The sequence below is a fragment of the Rutidosis leptorrhynchoides genome, chromosome 3 (genome assembly GCF_046630445.1).
Source record: "Rutidosis leptorrhynchoides isolate AG116_Rl617_1_P2 chromosome 3, CSIRO_AGI_Rlap_v1, whole genome shotgun sequence".
Lineage (NCBI taxonomy): Eukaryota > Viridiplantae > Streptophyta > Magnoliopsida > Asterales > Asteraceae > Rutidosis > Rutidosis leptorrhynchoides.
In genome coordinates, this window is record NC_092335.1 from 130,982,666 (window position 1) to 130,999,990 (window position 17,325).

Here is a 17,325-nt window from a genome sequence, read left to right on the forward strand (position 1 = left end):
ATGTACTCGCTCTGTATTTAATGTAGTCATTCAGTGTGTTTAGAACGAATAGAGTGACTGTCATGAAGTTTTGGTCGTCTGTGACTAAGTACTTCCGTTACAGATCGTTTTGATCTGCTTAATGTTGCTCCACCGGAACCTCGGTTCTTTTATATATATACATATTAATATTTTTGCCAAAAAAAAAACAGTAGATTCCCAATGTTGTCTAAAAATTTATTCATGTTATTAGTAGCTAATAGCTGGTGTTCCTTTTGTGAATTCGGTAGAAGGGTTTTCTCAAGTCTCGTGATTGCTTTTTTCACCATTGAAGATTCTAAACCAGTTAATTTTTTATCACTGCCTCAACGGAACTATAGCCGCTTGAGCAACACTTGTACTGCCACCCTGAATAAAGTCATTAACGCAATGTAGTTCCTCCCATGTTATACACATGGGATGAGGACGAACGTCATATTTGACTTATTGAAATATAACAAAAAAAAAAAAAAAACACACACACACACACATTTAACCACAAACAAAAATAGTGATGAGACCACCCCCTATCGTTAGTTACCCGTTCGTTACCCGCACATTACCCGTCATTACCCGTAACTAACCATAGGCACGGGCTCATTACCCGCTTTAGTTACCCGCATTCACTATGGATTTAACGGAAGTTTTAAGTTTAGTTATAGGAATTGTGGGTCCAGTGGCTTTTTATTGTTGGACTTGATGCTTTATTGCTTGTACGTTGTATATTAAGAGGGGTATTGTTTTAGCCATTATAGGGAGTGTTTAATTATGAGTTAGTTATAGGATATTGGTGTTGATGTGGCGCTGATGTGGAAGATTAAGAGGATGAATAGTTTAGTTACGATAGGGAATGGCCTGATCCCGACTAGTTAAACTATGAATATCATGCAAATAACCACTAGACACTAGTTCTATATTCTCACATGTTGAATTAATCAGTTTGCCTTATATTTAATAGTTAACTCACTAGTTATATATTCCATATTATATTAATTGATATTCAAGAGCAATCATGCAAGAGAAGTCAAATAGATATAATATTATGTAGTCAACGAATGTACAGAATTAGCACAATCACAATTTAATATTAAAACTGCTACCTCTCTACACTTTGGTGAAACTTTTGAAGTCATAAAGAAAAAGAATGCTCAAGCAACTTTAGCTTTCATGGTCTAAATCAAGTAAAACATAGTCCATTACACACAAAAGTAGCAACGATGTATTAAAATAAACTCGCAAAGACCTAAATACCTGATTAAGAATAGCATCTCTAACATATGTTTCACGGTTCTTCATGTCACTTTTAATTGGAAAAAAATATGTGCCAAAATAAATTTGAAACTTCAGAGAGATCATTTGTCAAGAGAAATAAGCATTTCATAGAGTAGAATACTTGGTAGGCCGAAACCATTTTTAACTCCATTTCATGAAATATGAAGTATCTAACAATTACTTCATAAAAAACCAACGATATATAAAAAGGAACACTTAATTGAGTATATATTTTGAAAAATGGTGTTAAGCTCCAAGTCTCGTGAACCACTCATTGAAGATGACAAAAGGCGACAACATTCAATATTTGTATCAAAACGGCTTTAGCAATTTCCCACTTCTAAAAAACAAAGCATTAAATAAAGTCGGTATCTATCGAAATAAATAAAATTGAAACTTCTCAACATCCGATAAAGGAAACTAAATTATGCCCTAAGAGCGCATGTTAAGAAACAATTATTGAATCAAACCTTTCATGCGAGGTTATTCTTCGTGAAATGGAAGAGGCTTGCTTTTATGCGGTTTTTTGATGTCGTTTAGTTTGATGTGAGGCGCAGAGGCGAATCTAAGGTATGGGTCATGGGTCCAATGACCACACTATCTTTATTTTTTTATTATATATTCTCAAAATCTTATATGACACCACTAAATTTAACATTGGGACCTCATATATTTGTAGGATTTGTGTTTTTTTGAAGGTAAACAACTACAAATAATGAAGGGTACCTTAAAAAAATTAGGACCGCTTTGAGTTTTAATCCTAAATTCGCCACTGGTGAGACGTGTAGTGTATGATGATTGGAAGAAAACTAGACTATTATCTAATCAACGGATACATTGTCACTTTGGTCTAAGATTTAAAATTGGTTTGCGATAATTTCTACTGAGGTTATCTCTTTTTACTTTCTTGTAAGCTTGCTTCATGATCTGTATCTGGAACTGTTAAACACAAGGATATTGTTGAGCAGGTGAAGGAAATGATACATTTTGTTAACTATCTACGGTTCACAACTTTCACAGATGGTTGCCATTAGTGAACTTGCTGAAAGCATGCTGGCTTTTAACACCAACTATAAAGACACAGGACTATTTGGCGTTTACGCTGTTTCTAAGATATCTGATTAAACTTGGTCCTAGACCGCCATGGAGTTGGTTACTTCTATGTTTCGTTAGTGTTCTTGCACTTGTAGTTTTGTTACGTTTGTCTTCTTTTATTACATTTGAGTCTGTCACAGTTAGTATAAAATCAGAAGTTTATACAAATTATAAAAGGTTAAAGGAGTGTAACAGACTGAAATCCGGACTAGTTGTAAGTTGTCTATTTTGCCCTAAGGGTTTGTGCTTAGTCTTAAGTGCTTTTATTTTAATTATTTAATTAGTGTTTTATTATATTTGTGTTGTGTCCAGTTTGTGACAAGGTCCCAGAACAGGTTTGTTTATTTTATTTGGACCTCGTTTGGGTTACCTAATCCTGTACGAAAGATATCAGATAACTGGTAAATACCCGTGTGTTGCACAGTGTGGGAATTAAACCCAACTAAGAGACTAGTGTACTGTATTTCCTTCCCATTTCTAGAAAATTCACCAAACACACCGTACCTTCATCCCTCCCACCTAACCAAACCCTAATTCTCCATTGTTGATCTTGAGCTCGAATTGGTCTTGAAATCACGTTCTTTACACTCTACTGAGTCTTTTAAGGTATGAATCATGAGCTTTCATGATCAATTTAGTGTTAAAATGGTGTTTAAGTGTATTTGTTCAAAAGCTTGATTTTGTGTCAAAATCCATGGATTTGATGTTGTTATGGTCAAATTGTTGTGGGTTTTGAGTCTATAACAAGTAGTGAACAAATTGTGGTCGATTTTGGTGTTTAAAACGAGCTCTAGATCGAGATTTGAGGATTTCATCGTCAAGTCCTTAGCCTTTGTTCAGTTTCTGAGGAAGATGAACACAGTCGGCCGACTGTCGGACGATAGTCGACCGACTGAGGGTGAACCGATCGACTGGCTAGTGAACCGACCGACTGAGTTTGACTTTCGGCCGGTTGTGGATATACCAAATAAGTCGACCGATTGGGAAAGTCAGTCGACCGGTTGTGTCAACAGTCGACCGACTGTTTACGTTAGTCGATCGATTGAGGAGACAGTCGACCGACTGTGTGTTCAGGGCAGAATGTTTTACCAAAGTGTCTTTTTCTAGCCGTTATGCTGCCCGTTTGTATTTTGGTGTTCAAGATGTAAATTTTGAAAGTGCATTATGAAAATTTTAGCGGACGCATTTTTTTACTAATTTGCTATAATTCGCTGTCAGTGTGTCTAATCTTGATGGGAACACTATTCTAACTTGATTTTTGCTGTTCTCAGGAGATAAGGACAAGGAGGAAGCTCAGAAATAATAACTGAGCAGTTGCTGGTAATTGGTGAGTGGGTCTATCTACGGATAGAATTTAAGTAGCATATCATGCTACTGTGGTCGACTCTTTTACCATGCATAGTGTATAAATTGCCATGTTAGAATAATAATATCGTTTGCCTGATGTTGTATGTGAATTTTGTGTACACTGTGTGAATGGCACCAGTCGGGCCTAGGGAGACTGGGGACTCGAGACCGTGCCTAGGAGAGGTTAGAGTCCGTATGAGGTCAACCGTGCCTAGGGGAGGTTGGGTCCATAGGCTACTAATTGTGGAGTATAGTGTGAACGATGCACCCCCTGCATCTGGATAACTATACTGTGAATTGAGTAGCAGGGACTATCGGTAGACTCAGGCCCGATCAGCTGGGAGTCGTGTGCTCGTACAAGCCGCCGATCCTCGTATTGTCTTATTGTATGCTAGTTGGTAGTTAGCAGGTGTTGTTGTTAGTATATAGCTTGTGTGTGGCTTAAGCTATATCTGTTAGATAGATTCCATTCACTTAGCGGTGCGCTAATCCCCCACATGTTTCTTCCCTTGCAGGTTTAGGTACTGCTAGTCGGGATGTGTGCTGATGCAGAAGATATGTTTGACAACCCAACTCTGATGTGAACTTTTGTATAAATAATGTTTTGTAATAACGTAACACCGTTGTGTAAACTTAAACGTAATTACACGGTTTAATGTAATGACGTGACTATATTGTATTTGTTAATGAAGTCTTCCGCTGTGTGTTTAAAAAAAAAAATGGCCGGTGTTACAAGTTGGTATCAGAGCATGGTTTGGCAGCAAATACGCGTGCGTATTTTGTTCCCAAACTCTGAGGCAAGTCAAACATGTCTGTGGGAGTGGGGGCTAAGTGAAAATAGGATATACGTGTGTTAGTTGTGATTGAACTAACTGTTATCCACTAAGCTTTTGTGTAAGCTGTTTTGTAGCACAGGTATGGCTGATAGAAACGCAACTGGCCCATCCAACCCCGGAACATTCAGAGCACCAGAAGAAGGTGTTGAGTCAGATGATGATCAGAGTAGTTACATCCTTCAATTAGAAAGTAAGCTAAAAAAGGCTGAGGACAAAATTAATGAGCTTGAATTGGCAAGGCATTCTGGAAATGATGATACACCACCTGGATTCCCAACCGCGCAATCCCAAACGATACCTAATGTGCACCAGAACCAGTTTCAGAATCAAATACCTAATCAATACTATATGCCACCACAAAACACCTTTACTTACCAAAATTCCATGATGATGAATCCATACCAAATGCAAATGTTCCAACAACATTACATACGACCACCCAAAAGGTGTACTTATAAGAACTTCCGTGATTGCAAACCCTCCGAGCTCTTTGGAAGTACTGATACGACTGTAACTCTCAATTGGTTGCGAGAAATTGAAAGGGTATTTGAAGCGTGTCAGTGTGAACCCGAGTTGAAAGTGACATATGCTAGTCGTTTGTTGAAAGGTAGGGCTATGATTTGGTGGGATTCTTTGATATCCAGTATACTGAAAGAACAAGTGAGTGTGATCACATGGGAGCAGTTTCATGGGAAGGTGTGTGAACAGTATTGTAATCCGTTTGATATGAACCGAATCAAGACTGAGTTTCTTGAAATGAAGATGACACCTCAAATGACGATCGATGAGGTAGTAGAGAAGTATATGGATAAACTGAGGTTTGTACAGCAGTGGGTGCCCGACGAAGCATCTCGTATCCAGCATTTCGTTAATATCATTTTGCCAGAGTACCGAACTTTTGTTAGAACAGCTACATCGTTGTCTCAAGCTGTTGTGATGGCTAAGATGGTAGAAAGTGATGTTCAGGCCGCCAGAAACAGAATGTTTGGTAATGTGCTACAACAAGGTGGGCAAGTATCTGGTCAATCAGGATCTAAATCCAAGAAGTTTAGTGGATTTAAATCGAGGGGTAAAAGTGGTCAGAGTAGTTCTGGGTCTGGATCAGGTAAAGGGAATTGGTGTCACACGTGTCGATCTTCTCATAGTGGTCAGTGTTCTGAGGCTACAAGAAGATGTTTAAAGTGTGGTGTTGTTGGGCATGAGTCTTCAGCATGTCCGTATCCGAATAGTGTGTGTTGGAGTTGTCATAAACCAGGGCATCGTGCAGTTAGTTGTCCGTCGAAAAGTGGTAGTTCCGGGGCAGGGTCAGGGGCGCGTTCAGCATCAGCCGTAGGGTCAACTGCCTCGAGTGGGCAGAAGAGGAAGAACCCTCCAACAGCAGAGGCTAGAGCTTTTCAGATGTCGGTTGAGAATGTTGTGGCAACCGACGAAGTGATCACCGGTATGTTTCTAATCAACTCAATACCTGCTCGCGTATTGTTTGATTGTGGTGCCAATAGGTGTTTTATGTCCCTAGATTTCTGTGCTAAGTTGAAATTACCAGCTACTGTGTTACCCAAACCGGTTAGTGTAGAAGTAGCCGATGGTAAGATCACACCCGTCACAACATATGTGTCTGGGGTTTGTATAGAGATTGAAGGGAAGTCTTTCCCGGTGACTTGTTTAGTGTTACCTATTCCTAGCTTTGATGTAGTATTAGGAATGGATTGGCTGAGCTCGCTTAGGGCTAATATTAAGTGTGATAGGAAAATGATTACCTTTCGTTCGACCGATGGAACCCGTGTTGTGGCCCGAGGGGAGCGGGGTGGGTATAATTTTCCGTTGATAACCATGATGAAAGCGAAAAAGCCGATGGCAAAGGGCTGTGAATCATTTCTTGCATATGTAATTGATGCGAAGAAAGAAAAGAAAACAGTGGCCGATATTCCGATAGTATCAGAATTTCCCGAAGTGTTCCCAGATGAGTTACCAGGTCTGCCGCCGGTCAGGGAAGTCGAATATAAGATTGAGTTGGTTCCTGGAACAACTCCAGTTGCAAAAGCTCCATACCGATTAGCGCCGTCTGAAATCCGTGAAATGATGTCACAGATTCAAGAGTTATTAGATCGTGGGTTTATCCGACCGAGTTCTTCACCGTGGGGTGCTTCGGTACTGTTTGTTAAAAAGAAAGATGGGTCAATGCGCATGTGTATTGATTATCGTGAATTGAACAAAAGAACAGTGAAGAATAAGTATCCGTTACCTCGAATAGACGATTTGTTTGACCAGTTACAGGGTGCTTCATCCTTTTCTAAGATAGACTTACGATCCAGATATCATCAGGTTCGTGTTGCTGAATCATATAAACCAAAAACAGCGTTCAGAACAAGGTATGGTCATTATGAATTTCTTGTCATGCCGTTTGGGTTGACGAATGCGCCAGCAGTCTTCATGGATTTAATGAATAGAGTGTGTCGTCCGTTCTTAGATAAGTTTGTGATTGTGTTCATAGATGATATACTAGTGTATTCAAAGACAGAGAGTGAACATGCTGAACATCTGAGATTGGTTTTGAACTTGTTGAAACGTGAGCAACTATTTGCAAAATTTTCAAAGTGTGAATTTTGGTTACGTGAAGTGCAGTTTTTGGGTCATGTGATTTGTGCCGAAGGTATAAAAGTTGATCCGACAAAGATAGAAGCGGTAATGAATTGGAATTCTCCGAAGACTCCGACTGAGATTAAGAGTTTTCTGGGATTGGTTGGTTATTATCGCAGGTTTATCAAAGATTTTTCTAAAATAGCAGGTCCGTTGACTAAGTTGACTCTTAAAGATGTAGCCTTTCGATGGACTGATGAACAGGAAAAGGCTTTTCAGATTTTGAAACAGCTACTGTGTCAGGCACCAGTGTTAGCTTTACCAGAAGGTTCAGACGACTTCGTGGTATATTGTGATGCGTCATATGCTGGATTGGGTTGTGTATTAATGCAAAGAGATAAAGTAATCGCCTACGCCTCGCGACAGTTGAAAGTTCATGAGAAGAATTATCCAGTGCATGATCTTGAAATGGCCGCAGTAGTGTTTGCTTTGAAACTTTGGAGACACTATTTGTATGAAACCCATTGTGTTATTTGTACAGATCACAAGAGTTTGCAGTATATCTTCTCACAGAAAGAATTGAATATGCGTCAGAGACGATGGCAAGAGTTGATCAAAGATTATGATTGTGAAATTAAATACCATCCGGGTAAGGCAAATGTGGTTGCAGATGCGCTAAGTCGTAAAAAGTCAAGTGAAAATGTGAAATTCCTTCGGTTGAATATAACTTCAGATTTGATTAACAACTTAAGAACCGTTCAGGCCTGTGCTTTGGAGGACGAACATATTAAATCCGAACAAATGACCAAACGAAAAGTGGACTTAATAGATGACTCACGTGGACTAAAGACCTTAAACAATCGTATTTGGGTGCCTAAGCTTGGCGATTTGAGGGATTTAATTATGACAGAAGCTCACAAATCCAGATTGACAGTACATCCGGGTAGTAATAAGATGTATCATGATTTGAAAACAGTGTATTGGTGGCCAACAATGAAAACAGATATCACCCTTTATATCGAAAAGTGTCATATTTGTGCTCAAGTGAAGGCAGAACATCAGAAACCTTATGGTTCGCTACGTCAGTTACAGATTCCAGAGTGAAAATGGGAACATATAACGATGGATTTTGTGACCAAACTACCAAGAACTCAGAAACGACACGATATGATTTGGTTAATAGTGGATCGTCTAACTAAAAGTGCTCATTTTCTTGCTACTCGTGAAACAGCTTCGTTAAGTGAGTTAGCCGAATTGTATGTTAAAGAAATAGTTAGTCGACATGGTGTGCCGTTATCGATCATTTCAGACAGAGATTCCAGATTTGTGCCAAACTTTTGGAATAGTCTTCAACAGAATCTGGGTACACGTGTGAATTTAAGTACAACTTATCATCCTCAGACAGACGGTCAGAGTGAAAGAACAATACAAACTTTAGAGGATATGTTAAGGGCTTGTGTATTAGAATACGGAGGTTCTTGGGATACGCATTTGCCGTTGGTCGAATTCGCATATAATAATTCATATCATTCAAGTATAGGGATGCCGCCCTATGAAATGTTGTACGGTCGTCGTTGCAGAACTCCGACTTGTTGGTTAGAAGCCGGGGAGAAACAGTTTGCAGGTCTCGAAATTGTTCAAATGACAGCTGAAAAAGTTGCAATTGCGAGAGAAAAGTTGAAAGCCGCTAGAGATAGGCAGAAAATGTATGCTGATCCGCGTAGACGTCCGATAACCTTTAATGTGGGTGAACGAGTGTATCTAAAAGTTTCGTCGTGGAAAGGGGTTATCAGATTCGGTAAACGTGGTAAGTTAGCACCAAGATTTATTGGTCCATTTCAGATCAGTGAAGTGTTGAATGATCAGACTGTGGTGTTAGATCTTCCGCCAGAGTTAGCCGGTATTCATAATACATTTAACGTGTGTTATCTTCGTAAGTGTAAAGTCGATGATGAAACGCAACTCCTTCTTTTAGAAGGTTTAAGGGTCGATTTGAATAAGAAATTGGTGGAAGAGCCGATCCGTGTAGTTAACCGAAAGGTGACTAAGTTGAGAAATAAAGAGATACCGATGGTGTTGATCGAGTGGAAACACAGTTTGGGTTCTAATCTTACGTGGAAAACGGAAGAGTTGATGAGAAATCGTTACCCTCATTTGTTTGACCAAGACCAGATTCCGAGGACGGAATCTCCTTAAGGGGGGCGGATTTGTAACAGACTGAAACCCGGACTAGTTGTAAGTTGTCTATTTTGCCCTAAGGGTTTGTGCTTAGTCTTAAATGCTTTTATTTTAATTATTTAATTAGTGTTTTATTATATTTGTGTTGTGTCCAGTTTGTGACAAGGGTCCCAGAACAGGTTTGTTTATTTTATTTGGACCTCGTTTGGGTTACCTAATCCTGTACGAAAGATATCAGATAACTGGTAAATACCCGTGTGTTGCACAGTGTGGGAATTAAACCCAACTAAGAGACTAGTGTACTGTATTTCCTTCCCATTTCTAGAAAATTCACCAAACACACCGTACCTTCATCCCTCCCACCTAACCAAACCCTAATTCTCCATTGTTGATCTTGAGCTCGAATTGGTCTTGAAATCACGTTCTTTACACTCTACTGATTCTTTTAAGGTATGAATCATGAGCTTTCATGATCAATTTAGTGTTAAAATGGTGTTTTTAAGTGTATTTGTTCAAAAGCTTGATTTTGTGTCAAAATCCATGGATTTGATGTTGTTATGGTCAAATTGTTGTGGGTTTTGAGTCTATAACAAGTAGTGAACAAATTGTGGTCGATTTTGGTGTTTAAAACGAGCTCTAGATCGAGATTTGAGGATTTCATCGTCAAGTCCGTAGCCTTTGTTCAGTTTCTGAGGAAGATGAACACAGTCGGCCGACTGTCGGACGACAGTCGACCGACTGAGTTTGACTTTCGGCCGGTTGTGGATATACCAAATAAGTCGACCGATTGGGAAAGTCAGTCGACCGGTTGTGTCAACAGTCGACCGACTGTCTACGTTAGTCGACCGATTGAGGAGACAGTCGACCGACTGTGTGTCCAGGGCAGAATGTTTTACCAAAGTGCCTTTTTCTAGCCGTTATGCTACCCGTTTGTATTTTGGTGTTCAAGATGTAAATTTTGAAAGTGCATCATGAAAATTTTAGCGGACGCATTTTTTTACTAATTTGCTATAATTCGCTGTCAGTGTGTCTAATCTTGATGGGAACACTATTTTAACTTGGTTTTTGCTGTTCTCAGGAGATAAGGACAAGGAGGAAGCTCAGAAATAATAACTGAGCAGTTGCTGGTAATTGGTGAGTGGGTCTATCTACGGATAGAGTTTAAGTAGCATATCATGCTACTGTGGTTGACTCTTTTACCATGCATAGTGTAGAAATTTCCATATTAGAATAATAATATCGTTTGCCTGATGTTGTATGTGAATTTTGTGTACACTGTGTGAATGGCACCAGTCGGGCCTAGGGAGACCGGGGACTCGAGACCGTGCCTAGGAGAGGTTAGAGTCCGTATGAGGTCAACCGTGCCTAGGGGAGGTTGGGTCCATAGGCTACTAATTGTGGAGTATAGTGTGAACGATGCACCCCCTGCATCTGGATAACTATACTGTGAATTGAATAGCAGGGACTATCGTTAGACTCAGGCCCGATCAGCTGGGAGTCGTGTGCTCGTACAAGCCGCCGATCCTCGTATTGTCTTATTGTATGCTAGTTGGTAGTTACCAGGCGGCGTTGTTAGTATATAGCTTGTGTGTGGCTTAAGCTATATCTGTTAGATAGATTCCATTCACTTAGCGGTGCGCTAATCCCCCACATGTTTCTTCCCTTGCAGGTTTAGGTACTGCTAGTCGGGATGGGTGCTGATGCAGAAGATATGTTTGACAACCCAACTCTGATGTGGACTTTTGTATAAATAATGTTTTGTAATAACGTAACACCGTTGTGTAAACTTAAACGTAATTACACGGTTTAATGTAATGACGTGACTATATTGTATTTGTTAATGAAGTCTTCCGCTGTGTGTTTAAAAAAAAAAATTGCCGGTGTTACAAGGAGCAACCAACAAGTGATTATTTAAAATTAACAAGTTTATCTTCTGGTGATGGGCATTTGAATGAGTTTAGTCTTTGTGGTAGAGAAACAGAACATTATGTTCCTTGCTATAATGTGTCTGTGAATCTGTTAACGGGATTTAAAAACGGGGAGGAGTTTGATCGACATTGTGAATTGTCACGTGAACAATAAGAGTGTTTGGTTCGGGCCCCACGAGATTATAAAACTCCTCTAAGTTGCCCCGTTGGTAGAGAACTTCCATTGTGCACAATGTGGTATCTTATGGGACATTCCTGCAATTATTGGCAACTTTATTTCAAGAAAACTTCCATTTCCGTCGTTATCTTATGACATGGTTCATTGTGCAAAATGTGGTATGTTATGGGACCAAAAAGGTAATCTACCTGGTTTTATTTAATACTGTATGAATGAATTATTTAGATTAGCGTGCACCTGTATTTTAAGATTTGTTATGAAACAGATGGAATGTTTCTTATCGAAGTTGATAGGATCTTGAAGCCTGGTCGTTACTTTGTCTTACATGGAGGTTCATTAAGTACAAAGCAGGGAAGCATGGCGGGCCCTATCGAAGAGTTCGCTCAGAAGATTTGTTGGACGTTAATAGCTCAACAAGAAGAAACTTCCATATGGCAGAAAACTATTGATGCCCAATGCTACTCATCTTGGTGAGACTAGTAGTAAATTATTATGTCATATGTGTCAACGATTGCAAAACTCGGAATTACTTGGTGAGTACTCGGTCAAACTAGGGATTACTCGGAAAATGGTCAAAACTCGGCCAAAACTCGGGATTACTCAGGAAAATCGGCCAAAACTCGGGTTTCTTTGAAAATCGGTCAAAACTCGGTCAAAATTGGTCAAAGTCAAACTTGGTCAACATCTGAGTACTTCTGGACTTGCCGAGTACTCCCTACAAAGTCCCGAGTACTGCCAAGTAGCGATTTTTAAATATGATACGGAATGTGCTGGACATGCATGCACGTTACGGGGGCTTAAATTCTGCATTGTCTGGAAGCAGGAAAGGCGGTTTGGGGTTTGGGTCATGAATGTGGTCCCTCTCGGGACTCATAATACACTTCCAATCATCCTTGATCAGGGTACCGGAGACACCGCAACACAATGGGGTCGCCGAACGTATGAATCGTACGTTAAATGAAAGGGCAAAGAGTATGAGACTACATGCCAGTTTGCCTAAAATGTTTTGGGCGGATGCAGTTAACACGGCGGCTTATTTGATAAATAGGGGACCCTCAACACCGTTGGGTTTTCGAATTCCCGAGGAAGAATGGCATGGTAAGAATGTGAGTTATAATCACCTTAGGATCTTTGGGTGTAATGCTTATGTGAAGACCAAAGATGCAGATAGAGACAAGCTTGAAGCCAAGTCAAAGAAGTGTACTTTCATAGGTTACGGGTTGGATGAAATGGGCTATCGCTGTTGGGATAACGAGGCTAGAAAAGTGATTTGTTCTCGTGATGTTACCTTTGATGAAGATTCGGTTTATGGTAAACCGGAAACGGGGAGTCCTAAACCGGGCCATGTTACTTTTGACGATGTTTCTATTGATGATCTTGCAGGTTCTAGTGGGAGTACGGGTAACAATGAATTGCCAATTAACGGTGAGGCGTCAGAAAATGCTAATGATGGAAATGATTCGGAAAGCGGTGATGATTCCGAACATAGTGCGAGTTCTGGTGATGAGGAGGATACAAATGAAACCGGTCCAACCATTCCGGTTACTTCTACACTAAGACGCTCGACTAGAGTGCCCAAACCTAATCCTAGGTATTTTCCATCAACAAACTACTTTCTCTATACAGAGAATGGTGAACCCGAAAGTTACTTTGAGGCAAGAAAGACAAAAGAATCCATACAATGGGAGCTTGCCATGAAAGAAGAGATGGGGTCACTTGAGAAGAATAAAACTTGGTCACTAGTGAAGTTACCTCATGATAAAAGGGCGTTGCAAAGTAAATGGGTGTATCGAATCAAGAATGAGTTAGATGGCAAGAAAAGGTACAAGGCTCGTTTGATAGTCAAAGGCTTTCAACAAAAGGAAGGGGTTGACTACAAAGAGATATTTTCACCATTAGTTAAAATGACTACTATCCGTTTGGTACTTTCTATGGTTGCATCCGAAGACTTACATCTAGAGCAACTAGATGTGATGACCGCATTCTTGCATGGTGATCTTGTTGAAGAGATCTACATGAGGCAACCCGAGGGCTTTGAGGTAAAGGGTAAAGAGAAGTGGGTTTGTAAGTTTAAGAAAAGTTTGTATGGATTGAAGCAAGCACATCAGCAATGGTACTTGAAGTTTGATGATTTTATGAAGAAGATTGGTTTCTTAAGATGTGAAGCGGATCACTGTTGCTACTTGAAGAAACTTAAGTCTTCTTATATAATCTTATTGTTGTATGTTGATGACATGTTACTTGCAGGTTCCAACATGTCCGAAATTAACAAGTTGAAGGGATTACTTTCCCGTGAATTCGAGATGAAAGATCTTGGTGGTGCTAGGAAAATACTTGGCATGAGTATTGTGCGTGATCGTGTGAAAGGTACTCTATACTTGTCTCAATCCAAATATATTAAGAAAGTAGTAGAGAGGTTTAATATGGAGAATTCAAAAGCTCGTTCTATGCCTTTGGGTAGCACGATTAAGTTATCGAAAAGTTAATCACCAAAGACGGTAAAAGACAAAACGGATATGGAAAAAGTTCCATATGCATCGGCCGTGGGTAGTATTATGTATGCCATGGTTTGTACAAGACCCGATATTGCTCAAGTAGTGGGAGTTGTAAGTCGTTATATGTCTAATCCAGGGAAAGAGCATTGGGAAGCGGTTAAATGGTCGCTTCGTTATTTGAAAGGTACTTCTAATATGAGATTGTGTTTCTCCAAAAACAATCTCATACTTAGGGGTTATGCGGATGCTGATTTGGGTGGATGTGATGATTCGGGGAAAAGCACTACGGGTTATGTTTTCACAATAGGGAAGACGACGGTTAGTTGGATGTCTCGACTACAAAAGAGTGTTGCTTTATCAACCACCGAAGCCGAATATATGGCTATTGCAGAAGCTTCTAAAGAGCTTTTTGGTTGAAAAACTTCTTAGGTGAGTTGGGTAAAAGACAAAACTATTTCGTCTTGAATTGTGATAATCAAAGTGCGGTTCATCTTGGGAAGAATTCGGTGTTTCATAGTCGTACGAAACACATCAAGATAGGGTATCATTTTATTCGACAACATATAAGTGATGGTACTTTATTATTGGAGAAAATCCTTGGTACGAAGAATTCTGCTGATATGTTTACTAAGGTTGTTACGACAGAGAAATTGAGGTTTTGCATTACCTCAATTGGTCTTCTAATGAATTGATGAGAGAAGACCCCAACTATAGAATTAGAGAGTTAATGTTTCAATTCTAACAAGTAGTATTGAAGACCTTGTATCGAAAGTCTGCTCATCCGAAGTATGTGTTGAGTGTGCGTGTCCCAAATGGAGTTTGGCGGTATAATGGTGGTTTAACGTTCTTGGTTAGATCGTTGATATTTTGGGTTGGCGAAGGTTGGGTTTGTTCAAAGTCTCCAAGTGGGAGATTGTTGGAGATATGGAGAACTTTAAACAATTAGAGGGAAAATTTCAGGAAACTCACACGAAGCTTCCACGAAGTTGTTAGAAAACTCACATGTAGCTTCCACGAAGTTGTTAGAAAACTCACATGTAGCTTCTACGAAGTTGTGAGGAAACTCACATGTAGCTTCCACGAAGCTGTCAGGAAACTCACATGTAGCCTCCATGAAGCTGTCATGAAACTCACATGAAGCTTCAAGGAATTGTTTTTAGCTTACTCCTTAAACCATTCTATAAATAGACCCTCTTGTAACTCATTGTAAATACACCACAAATATTCAATAAATACATTCTCTAGTTGGTCCGTGGACTAAAGCAATCACAACGATTGCATATAACCACGTTATCTCTTGTGTCGATTTACATTTCTTGCATTTATAATCTTTCGTTCATTAAGTGGGTTAGTAATCTTGTAGAATTACTATCGGTGAGTGATCTTGTTGAATCACTTGCGTTGTTTTGGGTCCTAATATCCTTACATACGGATCATACATATATGAAAAACTCTGAGTCTTGACTTAATTACTGAGCACGGTGTATTTTTGTGGATATAATGAAGTTCAAGATACAATTAAACTAGGGTATCTGCAAGATGCAGATTAGAGAAAGCTTTGTTTTCGCGTAGTTTTGAGTCCTTTTTGAAATATTCCAAAGGAATTGTTGCCTCCATATGTTTTTTTCTTCTTTGTAATCATTTTTGTTCATTTTTGTAACTAAAGCATACATTTTGTACCAAACATCATATGTCAATAAGAGTAGATGTCTTTAGTCACCTGCTGTTTGAAATAGATAATATCGAGATTTTAACGACAATCCGAAGGATTGTTGCTAGCAAAATACGAATAGTAGTCATCTTATATATAAATGAAAAGTCTTAATTATGTCATTTTTTGTCAAAAGATTGAAAATATTGACACTTAGATGAGTTCATAGCTATGATTTTTCAATGGATGATTTTGATGATGATCAAAATACCATTGTTTAATTGATTTGAATTTCGACTGACTTACAACAAACTCAACTACCTCTCATATATAAAAACAAAACACACTCAAATATCTTTATTTTTCTTCTATATGAAAAAGAACTTATTGTTATTGTTATTATTAATTACCCTATTAATTAATTATAAATTATTTTAATTATTAATTTCACGAAATCTAGTCTAAGTATACATAGTAATAGTAATAGTAATAGTAATAATAATTAAAACATGGGCTAGAATCGGTTAATGGGCTGATCTCACTATTACTTCTTTGGAGCTCTATGGATGGTATGTAGTCATGGATTAACGGTATCCCGATTACCGGCCTACCACGTATTATTTCGAATGTTGTTGTCATCTCTTTTTTTTTTTTTTTTGCAACATTCGGAGGCTAGCATCATCATCTTCAAGGACCCCTTTTTGATTGAATTGTAGTTTCGGACACTAATTGGTTTCATTCTAAATTTCATAAATAGATTATCAATTGGTCGGCGTGGTTGCAAAATTCTTTGTATGCTATGTCATTTATATATCATTTTCTTCCTTTTTCTAGTAGTTTTCTTTTAATAATTTTTTTTCTTTAGACGTTTTAAAATGGGGAATGATATTTCACCATCACAATTACTTGTTATACCTAAATCAATGAAAATGTCCTAATGATAGCCTTACATAAACAATCTGTTTTTATTTATTCAGGGTAATTTTTGGAAGAAAGACATTAAATGATGATTTAATGGTGAAAAAAGTAAATATGAACTTTCTATTAGAATAAACTAGTTGTGGAGCCCTCGCTTCGCGTCGGGGGCTCCGTTTTGAATGCGAGTTAAAAAAAAGTCTTGATCTAATTTGGAAAAAAAGAATTTTTTTTTTCGACATCTAACATTGAAGGGTTGTTCCTTTTGTAAAAGTTTCTTCTTTTAGCGTTAAAGTTAGTTGATCTATTTTGTAAAAAAAAAAAATGTTTTTCGACATCTTTTGGTAGCATTGAAGAGTTGTTCCTTTTAAGAAAGTTGTTTCCTTTATCGTTGGAGACAAAAAAAAATGTAGCACAATAGTGGCCTATGTGGGTCCTACTGTTTGAGCGCAGTGTACAAATCGGTAAAGCGTGGTGGGTGTTATTATTTAGTATTTTTGGTGTTAGTGATGAGATAAATAATAATTTAGAATATAGGTATAAAGTGGAGGGTTCGATTTGTATTTTAATAAAAATTAAGGAGTTAGGTTTGTGAAAAGTGAAAAACTAAATAGTACTATATTACTATTCATAACAAATAATTTTGTCTATTAGTTATTGGTAATTAATAAATAAATAAATAAATAAATAATAATTAAAACACCTACCAAGTGCGCTCAATTCTGTCTCGTTTTTTCGAAAGTTCAATCCAACGGCCCAGATTTAGTCTAACCTTTCCCTAACTTGCTCGATGATTAACCACCCTATATAAACCCACCCCTTCCCCATTCCTTTC